The sequence below is a fragment of the Python bivittatus genome, unplaced genomic scaffold (genome assembly GCF_059951505.1).
Source record: "Python bivittatus isolate LINGU-HERP-01145 unplaced genomic scaffold, Pbiv_v1 ctg000350_np1212, whole genome shotgun sequence".
NCBI lineage: Eukaryota > Metazoa > Chordata > Lepidosauria > Squamata > Pythonidae > Python > Python bivittatus.
In genome coordinates, this window is record NW_028277074.1 from 11,254,976 (window position 1) to 11,268,903 (window position 13,928).

A 13,928-nucleotide genomic window follows, 5' to 3' on the forward strand; every position below is an offset into this window, starting at 1 on the left:
TGGTGTTTGTTTGTTTGTTTAATTTCATATACTACCCAACTCCCAGAGACTCTGGGTGATTCCCAATTAAAACAACAACAACAGAACAATAAAATAATAAAGTGATAAAAACAAAGAACAAAAGATGGCCAAAGATGGCACAAACCAAACAATTCCAAAGCAAACCCGCATTACTAAGAAGGAGGCTTCAATCACCCTCACCAAAGGCCTGGGCAAAAAGCCAGGTATTCAAGGCTCTACAAAACACCAGCAGGGTGGTACTCTTTTTAAACTGCCAACAGTTTTTTTTACCCCTTGGAAATTGTTAGGATAATGTAAACACAATCATATAACAGAGAAGAACAGTTTCAAATACATTAGTGTATATGTAAGTCAGAATTAGTATACTGCTATGTTAAAAACAAGGATTTCATAGCTAAAAAGTAATTGCATTATTGCAAGGAATTCAAAAATTGGGCCCCCAGTTAATGATTCCACAAACCATAAATATTCTTCCCCAAATGTGTCAATTTTAATTACTGTCTTCAGAAAGATAGCCATATCAATCTTCTAGCAAAAATGCAAGTCTTGTTGACCAATTTATTAACAAATAAAATAGACTGTGTTTATGAGATCCATAGAGCATAGTCTTCATGTTACTACACAGCTATTGTAGGAAGAGAGTTAGGAAGGGAAAAGAAAGAGGAATGGTGAAATGGCAAAGCAGAGACTATTTAAAAAAAAAAAAAGTAGTTAGCTCTGACACATTCTTCCACTGATATGTTGGTTATGGAGTCCTTGGGGTTCTCTGAGCTTGGTTCTTTTCTTGCAAATGTTTCATTACCCGGCTAGGTAACATCTTCAGTGCTAGAATGGATGGGGTTTGCTCTCTGTTTATATACTGTGGCGTGCCCTGCCAATGTTGGTGGGGTTGGGGTTTTTTGTTTTGTTCCTCTGATAGTTGCTTGATTAGGGTATTGTTTACTGCTTGCTTGTGTGCCCTGTGGCAACCTCTGCTTATCTGGGTGATGATTGCTGGTGAGGAGCTGTTCTGGTCCTTTGTTTTCTTTTCTGTTGTCTCTTTTGAATAGTGTGTAGATGCTGTTTATCTCTATGTGCCTGTTAATTGCCACCTTGTCTGAATACCAAGGTTCCAAGAATTCCCTTGCATTTTTGGATTTAGCTTGGTCTAAAATGCTGACAGTTTCCCAGTTAAAACTATGGTTATATATGTCCATGTGTTGTGAGATTAAGGAGTTTTCATCATGTTTTCTGACTGCTAGTTGGTGTTCATGGATGCACTCTGCCAGTCTTCTGCCTGTCTGTCCTACATAGTGTTTGTTGCAGTCCTTGCACTGTATTCTGTAGATGACTCCTGTTTTTTCTACTTGTGCTACTGGATCTTTTGGTTTACCTAAAATATTTTGGAGGGCTTTCATTGATTTGTGTGCCATGGAGATGCCATGTGGTTGTAATAGTCTATTGGTGGTTTCTGAGATGTTTCTGATGTATGGCAGTGTGATCCTTTTTATAGTTTGTGTTGTTTGTGTTGTAGTAGGTTGAGTCGTCAGGCACTTTTTGATAAAGTTGTGTGGATATCCATTTTGTTGGAAGATGTTGTATAAGTGATCTTTTTCCTTTTTCTGCTGTTCTGGGTTGCTGCAGTGCATTTGTGCTCGCTTGAATAATGGACCAGAACAGCTCCTCACCAGCAATCATCACCCAGATAAGCAGAGGTTACCACAGGGCACACAAGCAAGCAGTAAACAATACCCTAATCAAGGAACTACCAGAAGAACAAAAGAAAACCCCCACCGCCACCAACACTGGCAAAGCAGGCCATAGTATATAAACAGAGAGCAAACCTCATCCCATTCTAGCACTGAAGATGTTACCTAGCCGGGTAATGGAATGTTTGCAAGAAAAGAACCAAGCTCAGAGAATCCCAAGGACTCCAAAGTTCAACTCTGAGCTACACATATTTGCCTCTATTGATATGTTGGCTAACATCTTGGAAAAAGAAACTGATACATACATACATACATACATGTATGTATATGTATGTGTACACACACACATGTATATATATATATATATATTCATTCTTTTTTTACAATGTAGAACATATTTTAGCTAGTATTTCTCAAAACTAGTATGAAAATACTTCTTTCCAATGTTACAATGCTGCATTAAAATCCTGCATAGAGTACTAGTGGGGGTGGGGGTGGCAGGGAATAGGGAATGTTTGATTGATTTGTTATATGAAAAATGGGCAGCTCTGTGAGCTACTGATCAGCTTTTGTGCAGTTAATGCAATTATTTTAGCATACACTTCATTATTTTTAAAATATATATATATAACACGTTTAAACATGTGACAAAGGTTGCTAATATAATATACCATATTTACGTATCATCTTTTTCAAAAGTACTTTAAAAAGACTTTCTGATGACAAAGTTTAAAGGCTTGAGCCTTTCTCCAGTCCATATGTATCCATAGTCACATTTTTTATCACCCTCTAGAGGTCAGTTGATCACGCTTTGGTTTGTCCTTAACTTAATTATCGCATCCCACTGAACTTATACAGTAGTCAGTGCTGCAGCTGCAAATGCCAACTGATGTCCTATACACAATCTAACCATGGTGCTTATCGACAGAAGTGAAACACTATGAGCCGTAAACAAATGTGTTGTATGATCACAACTTCAGACCAAACTTAAAATTTAGTCACTCACCATGCCAAAGAAAACAGTTTTTTTTTAAAATGCAAATTAAAGTTGAACACAGCAGCTAATTACTATTACCAAAAAAAAAAAAAAAAGACTGAAATCAAGTGTGGCATGATAGCTAAGGGAAAAAACTGTGATGCCCTACCTTCTCTTGGTGGCCTAAGCTCATGTTTCTTTTGCTTAATGATTAATCTGTTGCTGGAAGCAGCTTTTTGCTTTTGTACAAGATCCTTTTTCTGGACTCTGGTGTTAAAATGAATAGGTCATTATGAGCTTGTGGATCAATATTTAGATCTTTATGAAAGTGCAACTGGTCTTTATCTTCTGTGAAAGCCAAATGCATGATATTCAGAACTACAAACGTACAGAAAGCTGAATAATTTCAGATTAACTGCTGGTGTGTTTTGGCTATAAAATAATTGTGTAAAATATTAACATTTTAGATGAAGCTATACAATTATCATTTTCCAAATATGCAATTGTTATCATGCAGGAATATTATACATATTAAGCAGTTGGTATATTTCCCTTGATACTATGCCATTCTGTTTTATTGGTTGTAAAGGATGAATTGATTTAATAGCTTTTTACCTACTTACAGAAGCAATAATTGTTATTTAGATGTAGAATTATGTATTGCTATTTTTTAAAAAAAATGCATTGATATTTTCAAAAATACTTAATTTAACCAAAGAATATAATTATTTGCAATCATCTACAGTTTAGAAAAAAAATTGTGTACAAAGTATGCCATAATTCAAATAAATTACTTTCAAAGTAAAGCGACAGCTTTGTATAATCTTCAATAAGATTTTGTTTTTATTGAGGACCATTCATTGTTCCTGTCATGCTGAAATCTACATACAAAGGTATTGCCTGAACTTGGCTCTCATGAGGTCAGTTTTAAGTTTTGAGATACAGCAGGCAACATATTTGGATGGTCTGCTTGTCAGGATGATTAAACCAAAAGGTTTCGGTTGGCTCTTAAGATTTTCTTTTTGGGGATGCTAACAACTGCTTTGAAGTCCTGGTTGAGTTCTGGAATGGGGAACTAGCATAGGCAATCGATATGCTTGCTTTTGAACATCTGAATATCTATTCATATTGTTAGTGTCAGGAACAGACAACATCAAAAAGGCAAAGAAAATGGTTATCATGGCGTTAGAAGAAAACATAGGTTAAACATGACAGAGCACAAGGTTAAACATGGTGAGCACAATTTGATTAGAAATCAAATTAAAGTCTACAATGATACAGAGAAGGTAAGAAAATCATCTTATTTTTCTACCTTCATTATATCTACTTGAAACTGGCCAACAAAGGTGTTGCAAGTACTGAGAAGTTTCATTTCCTGCTTTACAGGTGAGAAATGGACTACAAGACATTTTGCAGACAAAGCTGTTCACACATGTTCTAATTTAAATACTATTATTAGAACCATATTAGCTGATAGCCCCTTGATACTTGTTTGTTCAGTTAAAATGAATGTATTTTGTCTGTACAGACTGAGAATATGGACAAGATTCTTGGAGATTTGAAGTCAGTTAAATGTGTATTAATCCCTAGTCCATCCATATTAATAAAGATGGCCAGAGTTGGATTGACTGTATGGGTGCTGATAATGGTAGAGAGTTACAGGAAGATGTCATTCTGGCATGTTGAAAAATAAAACCCTCCTTTAAGAATAAAATCCTTCTAATTCTGTTACACTGCAGAATTCCCACATTGTTCTAATATAGTATTCTTGAGTAAGAGTCTCATACTTTGATAGATGTTCAGCTTGACGTTTTGGTAAATGAAATCCATTTCAGTATGGCTTTAAGTGTAAAACAGAGCACTTATACAAGATACTAATATTTTTTTTAAAAATTTTTAATACAATAATAAAAGACAATACAAACTAAACTCAGAAAGGGAAAAAAGAAAGAAAAGAAAGAAAAGAAAGTGCAAGAGAAAAGAAAAGAGGAAAAAAGGAGAAAGAGGAAAAAATAAGAAAAAGAGAAAGAAAATATTTTTAAAAGTTACTTCTGATCTTCATCACAAGAAACACAAACATAGTAATTCTTCACCCCCTATCAGGTTACATGCAAGTATCTCTTCTTCCCATAAGTCATCCCTTATCCATATGCAAATCCATAAATCATTAACATTTCAATCCTGGTGTCAGCAAAAAGTCCAAATAAGGGTTCCCAGAATTTTATAGAAGCATGTCTTAGCTTAACCTTGGTCAAACAAACCAATTTGCACTCCTTCCTTTTGCTTCTAACAATCTTTATCATTAATTAATTCAGATATTGTCATAGGATTTGATCTCTCTTCAGTTTTTCTTTTTCCCATCTCAAAGGCTTCTTAGAGATTTTAGCAAACCTCTTTTGTAAATCCAGTAAATTGTTATTATCCAGTTAATTCTCTTGGCTTGTCATTTGTATTTTCACTTTAATTGTCATCTCTGTCCTATAATCCACTTTTTTTTTTTTTTTTACTTTCCAGTAGTTCAACAATTTCTTTATATTCTAATATTCCTGCATCAGATTAGGTTTGTTTCAGATCTTTATCCTGTATATCTTCCAAAGTATTCTCTTTCACATCTGTCATTTCTCCTTTAACATCTTTTGGAAATAGTCTATCCATCAGCATAGTCAATCCATCAGCAGACATCATTGGTGACACTGTAGCTGTTATATTCTGTTCCCATTCTTCAAATATCTTCTGGAGTATTTTAAATGTCATACTATTTTCTGTCATTTTGTCTCAATCCTGACCAAAGACAAAAGGCAAGTCTCTTCTCTCTTCTCTCTTCTCTCTTCTCTCTTCTCTCTTCTCTCTTCTCTCTTCTCTCTTCTCTCTTCTCTCTTCTCTCTCTCTCTCATGCCTGGAATCTTTAGTCCCCTCCAGCATCCAATTTCTGAAATCATAAAGTCTCGAATTTCTGTTATTAAGGTAGACTAAACAATTTAGTTCCCACAATGGTGCTGTTTATTTGTGTATTTTTCCCCCCAAAATCTTACAGCAAAAGTCCTAATATTACAAATTTGTCTGGTCCTTTAATTTGTTTATAACTTTCTTGGATTACAGTCTTGTTTAGCTTTTTCCATTTGTTTCATATTCTTTAAATTCTTAAGCTTACAGTTATTTTTTCTTTTATTCTGGAATGAAGGTACACTCACCAGGTGACTTTGCAAACTTGTCATTTTGAAGATATCTCATGGCCTTAATATAGTTAAATAGGTAATTTCTGAAAGTTATTAGAAAGTAAGATTAGTGAACCCAGCATCCTTTAAACTGCCCCACTGCAGTTGAGAGCATGATGGCTTTTCTTCATTTCCTGGCACTCAAACCCACAGGAAACTGCTATCCTGCAGTTTCCTCATGAGGAACAGCTGCCTGAAGTGCAATCTCCTGTCCTCTCCTATTCTGGAGAGGTTCTGTGGTACCAATCTACTTGGCGGTCCTCCAGCTGTGGCTACGACGTTGCCTTCGCTTGTTCGGAGATGTGCTAGCTCGTCATTCCTCACCTGAAAGTCCCACCTACACAAGATAATGATGAAAGAAATAACCATTCAAAAGTCTATAAAGAGTCCTGTTTACGATAATGCATAGTAGGCACTATAGCTGATGGAATGCCCATGATTTATACTGTTAAAATTTGGGTAAGAAAACAAAAAAGAAAAGGTAGATTGCAGAGGTATATTTCAAAGCTGTGACTCCAGTGCAAAATGGGACATGGCAACCATTCTCCCACCCCCCAACAATATCTTTGTTTAATTGCTTTATAGTGTGTGCCCTGATATTCCTAATATTTTGGAAGGAAGCTTCCGTAAGATCTACTATTTTTTTTTCTCCCCCCAACTTTAGCAGTAAATCACTGGTATTCCATCAGCTACATGTACTTCTATGCATGTCCATAATCAAGCTCTCTTACCTGGTTCCTTGGAAAAGATGCTCTGCTTCTTAGCCTTTTCCAAAGGAGTTAGGCAGTTTGCCAGTGTTTCATTTTGAAGGGCCATTGTTCCCCTCTGGCCTATGCAAAAGCTTTGGCTTATTTATTACTAATCCTGACCTAAATATGACCATTTAATCCCTTTAGTCTGCTTAACAAATTTATCAGACAATAACACCAAACACACAATGTCATAAATACTTTGCCATTTATTTCTTCCCGCCCCATGTAATAGGTAATTCTGAAATTCAAACATTCCAGCTTGGCTTTATTGCTCCATGAAGCCTGGCATTATGAGCAGTCTACTGACAAAATATAAATCTAAATCACCTTTAGAGAGTTTTTTTCCCCCCAATGATTTCATTAGTTACTATCTTTATAATGTAGCAATTGAGTGACTAGCCAGCTTTATTACCATCTTTAATCCTTCTGAATGTGAATCTTTGTTACATGCTGAGCATAGACTCATTTAATATTCATATGTGTTACAGGTTTGAAAGAAAATTGTTTTACTAAACAACTCTCACTGTTTTATTGAGCTACTTGAAAGTCTGGGAAAATCAGAAGTGTAAAAAGATTATGATTTCAGTTTGGATTCATGCTGTGGTATTAAGTGAAATAGGCTTTGCTATTTAATTCTTAAAAGCTGATCTCACAGGTATTTTGTAGCCACCATATTTAAATTGTCATACTTACAGTTCTGCAAAAGATGGCTACTGAAATGTCCTTGTTGCAGCCCTGAAATAAAAATGTATTTTTAAATTTGCAGTTTTAAACTGAGCATTCCTTTTGAATACAAATAAACAATTAAATATTAAACATTATGAAATGCTGGTTCATCACTTCCATGCCTTTCATGACAACACATTGCCACATCTGACTATCATATCCAAGTTAAAGAAACCAGTGATAGGAAGCATGATCTTTAAAAAAAAATAATTTGACAAAAGGGAGGTGAACTCTGGAAAAGATGATATAGATAGTTTATGTTAAGTCAGTGATTCTGTGGATGGTTCTATTAGTAACTGTCAGGCCAAACTTTTGGCTTTGCCAAAGTTCAATACCAGCTGTGATGTGGCATTCCTCCTTTCAATTTGGGTTCTCATCTTTGAGTACATCTGACCATTACTCCTGTTTTCTACTGTTCATTTCTACTATTGGCTTTCAAAGCCGTAATATAAATTTTCTTATTATTAAGGAAAACGTATATTGGTTATCATTTACTTCAAAGCATAGGAAAGCCTTACACATTGCCTGGGCAATCCAGCATTTTTTTAACCTACCTTTTGCTGTTATGCTTTGCAAACCAGGCTTCAGAGAACAAAATGCAAACATCCACCAAAGAAAAACACTTGAAGAGGAAATTGGGGTGATTTCACACCCCACTAAACTGTAAGTGAAATTTGTCCTGATCAATACTTCAGCTTATGTGTGCAATAAATTCATATTTGAAGTAACAGTATACTGGCAGTGGTAGTTCAGAGATTGCTGCACTGTTATGTTTTGGGTCAGCTCACACTGTCTAGGTAATGCATTGGTCACACCATTGTAGTGGCAAACCTAACACTCTGCTTCATCTTAGCCAATGGAGTAATTACTTACATTGATGCCAACTATCTTTGGGTCACTGTTGATTTCTCTATGTGTTAATAATGGCTATTAGTATCCAGAATAAAGTAATTGTGTTCAATATGATTTGATACACAGGCTTTATATAAAGTTATTTTTATGTTTAGTCATTAAGCTATATAATTGGTATAGAATATTATGGCTTTCAGTGCCAACTTTTCTAATGAATCTAGTTTACTGGATGAGATCAAACTGCAATCCAAAAATCACTCACCTTAACATTCAACTACTTAAAGATGTCAATGGAGCATGTATTGTGAGGAAATTGTAATAAATACAAACCATCCTTAGAACTTGGCAGACGACTTAATGTCAGTGCTTATCTTTTAGATAGATAGATAGATAGATAGATAGATAGATAGATAGATAGATAGATAGATAGATAGATAGATAGATAGATAGATTTCTGTGTTGGTAAATTTCAGTCTTATATAGAACAATCATATTTACTTGCAAACAACTCCTCGTATTTCTTCAAATTGTGCCAGTAGCATTTTTGAAACTGGATGATTATTTTATTATCTGGGGAAATAAATGATACACTTCTGGACTTACATGCTATTACTTCTATTTTCTATATTATTAAACATATTTCAAGACAGTATATTTAAAAAAGCTATCCCATAATGACTCACGAAATCACTATCTGCAGGAATAAGAAATGAGTTAACACAATGCCAATCCTGAGACTAGTACATTGCATTCTTATCTCTGTTAATGTAACACAGAAAGTTTATTCTGGGGGAAAGAAAAAATTTCTAAAAAGGAAATGCATTATACTCACTTATCTAGTAAGAAATTTCACAATAGTGTAGGAGTATGTATACATGTGTATGTGTATGTGTATGTACACAGTAGATATACTGTAGATGATATAGATATAGTTATAGATATAAACATACACATATACATTGTAATAGGTCAAAGGACTGAGGACTATTTTGGTCAGACTAAAGTGCATTGTAACTGAGCTGAAGTTACTTTGCATCCTTTGCAAAAGCTTCTAAACTCTATGCACTAAGTACAATCATCATTAAGAAGTACATATTTAATTTGATGAAAATATGCTTATTTTAAAAGTAGAGGCAATAAATTCTGAAAGCAGTTTTGTTACTTTTCCCAACTGATTAGCTGTAGCAATTCAGTTTTTGAAACAGTGTAATAAAATAAAACAGATGGGTTATCAAGAGGTGAGGTCTATGGAGTAGGAGGAGAGACCTATTCAATATATTAAGCTAAAAAAAAAAAATCCATTTGGCCAGAAGAAAATTGACTTGGTATGTTTTCTGCCTTTAAACAGAATGAGCAGGTGAAGCTTTTCAAGGAAAAAGTTAAATGTAGTTACCTGATAATTCCTGCCAATAAAAATGCTGCTAAGAGGAAAGATATATGAATCATTTCAGAAGCTGAAGATATTCAGAATAAAATCATGATTTATTTTGTTTTGGTTTATAGAATTTTCAGTTTTTTAACTAGTTTTATAAATATCCCTTAGTAATATTTTGATCATAGAACTAATATTATTAGGGAATTGTGCTCATCTAAAGGCCTTGAAAAAACTTTAGCTCAGCCTTACTCAACCTGGTACTATCCAAACTCTTGCTGATACACAACTGCTGTCTAGGCTGGTATTACTAGAAGTGTAGATCCACAGATCGGACACCAGTAAAGAATGATTTTGCTGTTTATTCATCCAAAAGCATCTGCTAAAAGAAGTTAAGGAAACAGTTTTCTTTCTGTTGCTTAGATGTCTGTTGCCTTTTCTGTTACAAAATTTCCTTAGTTTTCAGCAACTACCTTGTTCAAATTATGAGGTTTATATCTAGTCTGTTCCATGAACCTTTGCAATTCTTTACATCTTAATACTTGTTAAAAGTTACTTTAAATATATTTGTGTCTAAAAACTTCCTTGTTCTTCTTAGATCAAGGGTGCCTCCTCGAATACTGTAGATTTATTTTCTTTGCAAACTTCTTTTGCATATAAAGCAATCAGTCGCAGCAAGGAATTTATGGGATATAACTATAAATAGGTTGCCAATTCATCAAAGACCACATTTTACAATGCACAGAATTGCTAGCATTCTTGGTAGCACATTTGTTTGTTTATTTAATTTATATTTCTAAGGCCGCCCAACTCAGCAATGGCTCTGGGCAGCTCACCAATTAAAAACAAAAGGACAGTACGTTAAACCAGAAAACATATACAAATGTTATCATAACAGGGAAACAAACAAAAGTTCTACCAAGCACATTCTTGTGGTTCACATCAGGTAGATACACACCCCAACCAAGCCAAGCCCTGGGAAAAAATCCAGGTCTTCAAAACCAGTTTAAATGATAGCAGTGCTATTTGAACCTCTGGAGGGATGCTATTCCAGAGGGCAGGCATCATGACAGAAAAGGGCTGCTTCCTAGGCTGCATTAGCTGGCATTGTGGGATACAGAGTCCAATCAGTCATGTCTTAGAGGATGGGCTGAAACAATGGGAGAGAGGTGGATCCTCAGGTAACCAGACCCTATGCAATGAAGAGCTTTATAACTGGCAATTAGCACTTTGAATTACACCCAGAACATCACCTGCATCCAGAACCAATGCAGTTCATGTAGCAGAGATGTTGCATGGGTCTACTGAGGTACATCTATAACTGCTCATGCCAGTGCATTCTGGAGCAGCTGTAGCTTCCAAATGGAATTCAAGGGCAGCTCCATGAAGGGTGCATTGCAATAGTTCTCTTGCATGGTGATTAAAGCATGAGTGTAAGAAATGACACACAGTCCAGGAAAGGGAGCAATTAGTGTACCAGATGGATCTGTGTAAAGGCCATCCTGTCCACAGCTACCACTTGCTCTTTGAGTCCGAGCTGTAAACCAGGAAGACCCTTAAACTGCATATCAGTTCTGTTTGTGGAAGTGCCACTCTGTTTAGAACTAAAAAAGAAGAAAGGAAAGGAAAGGAAAGGAAAGGAAAGGAAAGGAAAGGAAAGGAAAGGAAAGGAAAGGAAAGGAAAGTCTCCAGTACTGTAAGAACTATGCATCCATATCCACTCAGTCTTGTCAGAGTTGAGTTTAAGCTTTTTCCTTCTCATCCAGAACCCATCAGTCTCCAGGCACTAGGACAAGACCTTGGCAGCATCACTTGGTTGACCAGGGGTTGAAATATACAACTATTATCTGGATACTGATAATACCTGACCCCTTGTTGATGGATGGCCTTACCCAGTAGCTTCATATACATGTTAAACAAGAAAAGTAAGAGTGTTGAGCCCTATGGCACCTCACAAATCCAGGCTTCATTCTTGATATCTCCTCTCCTTTCAACTCTGACTGGAATTGGCCACAGAGAAAGGAGAAGAACTGTGCCTCCCACTCCAAATACATGCAGTTGATCCAAAAGGGTACCATGACTGATATTATCAAAAGCCACTGAGATATCAGTGAAACCAGAACAGTTACGCCTCCCCATACTGGCTGTGCTAGAAGTAATCTACAAGCATGATAAAAGTCAGCTCCATACCATGACCGATATTCTTGCTATACATTTCTTCCAAGACTCTCTGAAGCTCAACAACCTTTTCCCAAAAGGCAAGGTCAAAAACTGGATGATAATTGTCTGTAATTGTTGAGTCCAGCAATGGCTTCTTGAATAGGAATCATATCACAACCTCCTTCAAGGCAGGTAGGACTAAGGATGAATTTATCACCACATGAACTCAATCACGTGTCAAATCACAGGTATTCTTAAAAACACACTCCAGACTCTGTGTCACATAAGGGCAGGTTATATTCTTCAAGGACTAATAGTCTTGAACATAGCAATGGTGTGTCAGCTCAGGCAGGTATGTCTGTCCCTAGATTCCCACCGTATCTGCCTCTGCCCATCACCACCCATATGTTACTGCCTGCCCTTGCTCCCCACATCTGGCCATCCTGATCTTATATCCTGGATCCCATTTAATAGCTCTCCCAACAGATGATTAAAACCTCTAATCTAACCAATAATAACCATATTTTAAGGGATTATTTTGACAGGTATTATGTTGCAGTGATAACTTGTTAATGAACAGAATGTAAAATACTGTTTATTACTTATTTGTTTACTTATTATTTCAATTTATATAGCCACCCATCTCAAATGCATGACTCTTTTATCAGTGCTATAACGTGTGGTGTCTGTGTCTGTGTCTGTGTCTGTGTGTGTATTATAAATATAGTGAAGCTTAAATTTAATGGGCTTTGATTCAGTGGACCTCACATATAAAAGGCCATATTCCATTGTTATTTATGTTGTTTAATGGTGTCACCAATTACATCATTTGCATCATGTGATTAATTTATACTGACCCAATGATGTATTCTTTGATTTACTGGGCTTTAGTGAATAATTGACAAACCCTTCCCCAGTTATTATTGGATAGAGGGAGAAGCCAATAACAGACACTAACAGACTTTAGGAAGAATAAAAACTAAGAGTTGTATTTGCAAAACACTTTTATCCATACTTGCATTTTCTTCAAAAGTTCACATCATAGCTATTGTTAATCTGTATAAGCTTATAAAATATATATTCTTAAATTAAGATAGCTGTTTGTATTTATATTAGTATACATTTGACTGCTCCTAAGATTATTATTATTAGCCTTTCTAGATGTACTAATAAAAATAGATATCTTCATTATCTTTATGCCAAAAGGGCTTTTCCCATCTGAAGCACTCGATTTCTAGATAATTTTCCTACCTCAAAACTGACATTACTCTACATTCTGTGTAAATGTTTGCAGGAAGAGAGCATTGATGGCTACAATTGTCTCTGGACTTGGGTTTGGAGAAGTGGTGGGAGATATGTAGAGGAATTTTTCTATATGACCCAACTGATCATTCGATATTGCAGTCCAGTCCTTATGAGTGCTACCTTCTGTCTCTGCCACTGTTGTCCAATCCATGTAAGTCATCATTACTCAGATTGTTTGACCAGCTGTAATGGCCACTGTCAGAACAAGCAGGGCACTGCAAATGGACTTAGGATATAGATCTACTGATTCCCCAGGCAGTTTATCATACCTATTTGGACCAAATGTACTTGACATGATCATGCTGGCTACTGGGACATAGGGGAAAATAATAAGAGAGGATTATTAAATAGGAGGGCATTTTATGCTAGGCAGGTAGAAGAAAGGAAGGTAGGAGGGGGAAAAAATTATCTAGGTTGGATTAAGATTTTAGATACTAAAACCTTCAAGCTGATATTGTTTGCAATTTAAATACTGTAAGCATTTTTAAACTCAGAAATATAAATCAGATAATTGGTACATCCAGTGCAGTATCACCAGCTGAAGTAACCATGGCTTCCAAGAGTTTAATCTTGCAATATATTAACTGCAACATATTGAAGAAACTTGGGACCAAGTGATGGATCTGTCCAGAATAAGTGTACCTCTGAATATTCACATTCTGAATAGCCCCTTTTAAACATATAGCAAAGTCACGACTCTATCCATTGTCAGATAAACTGAAGAGACAGTGGGCTAGTGGGATATATGTTTTGTTTTGTTTTTTGGGTTATACTTTTGGAAGCAAAGTGATAGAATAGTAATGGTAACAACACAAACTGTAATAACATGTACAGGAAAATGGTATTTTGGACAAATCCACC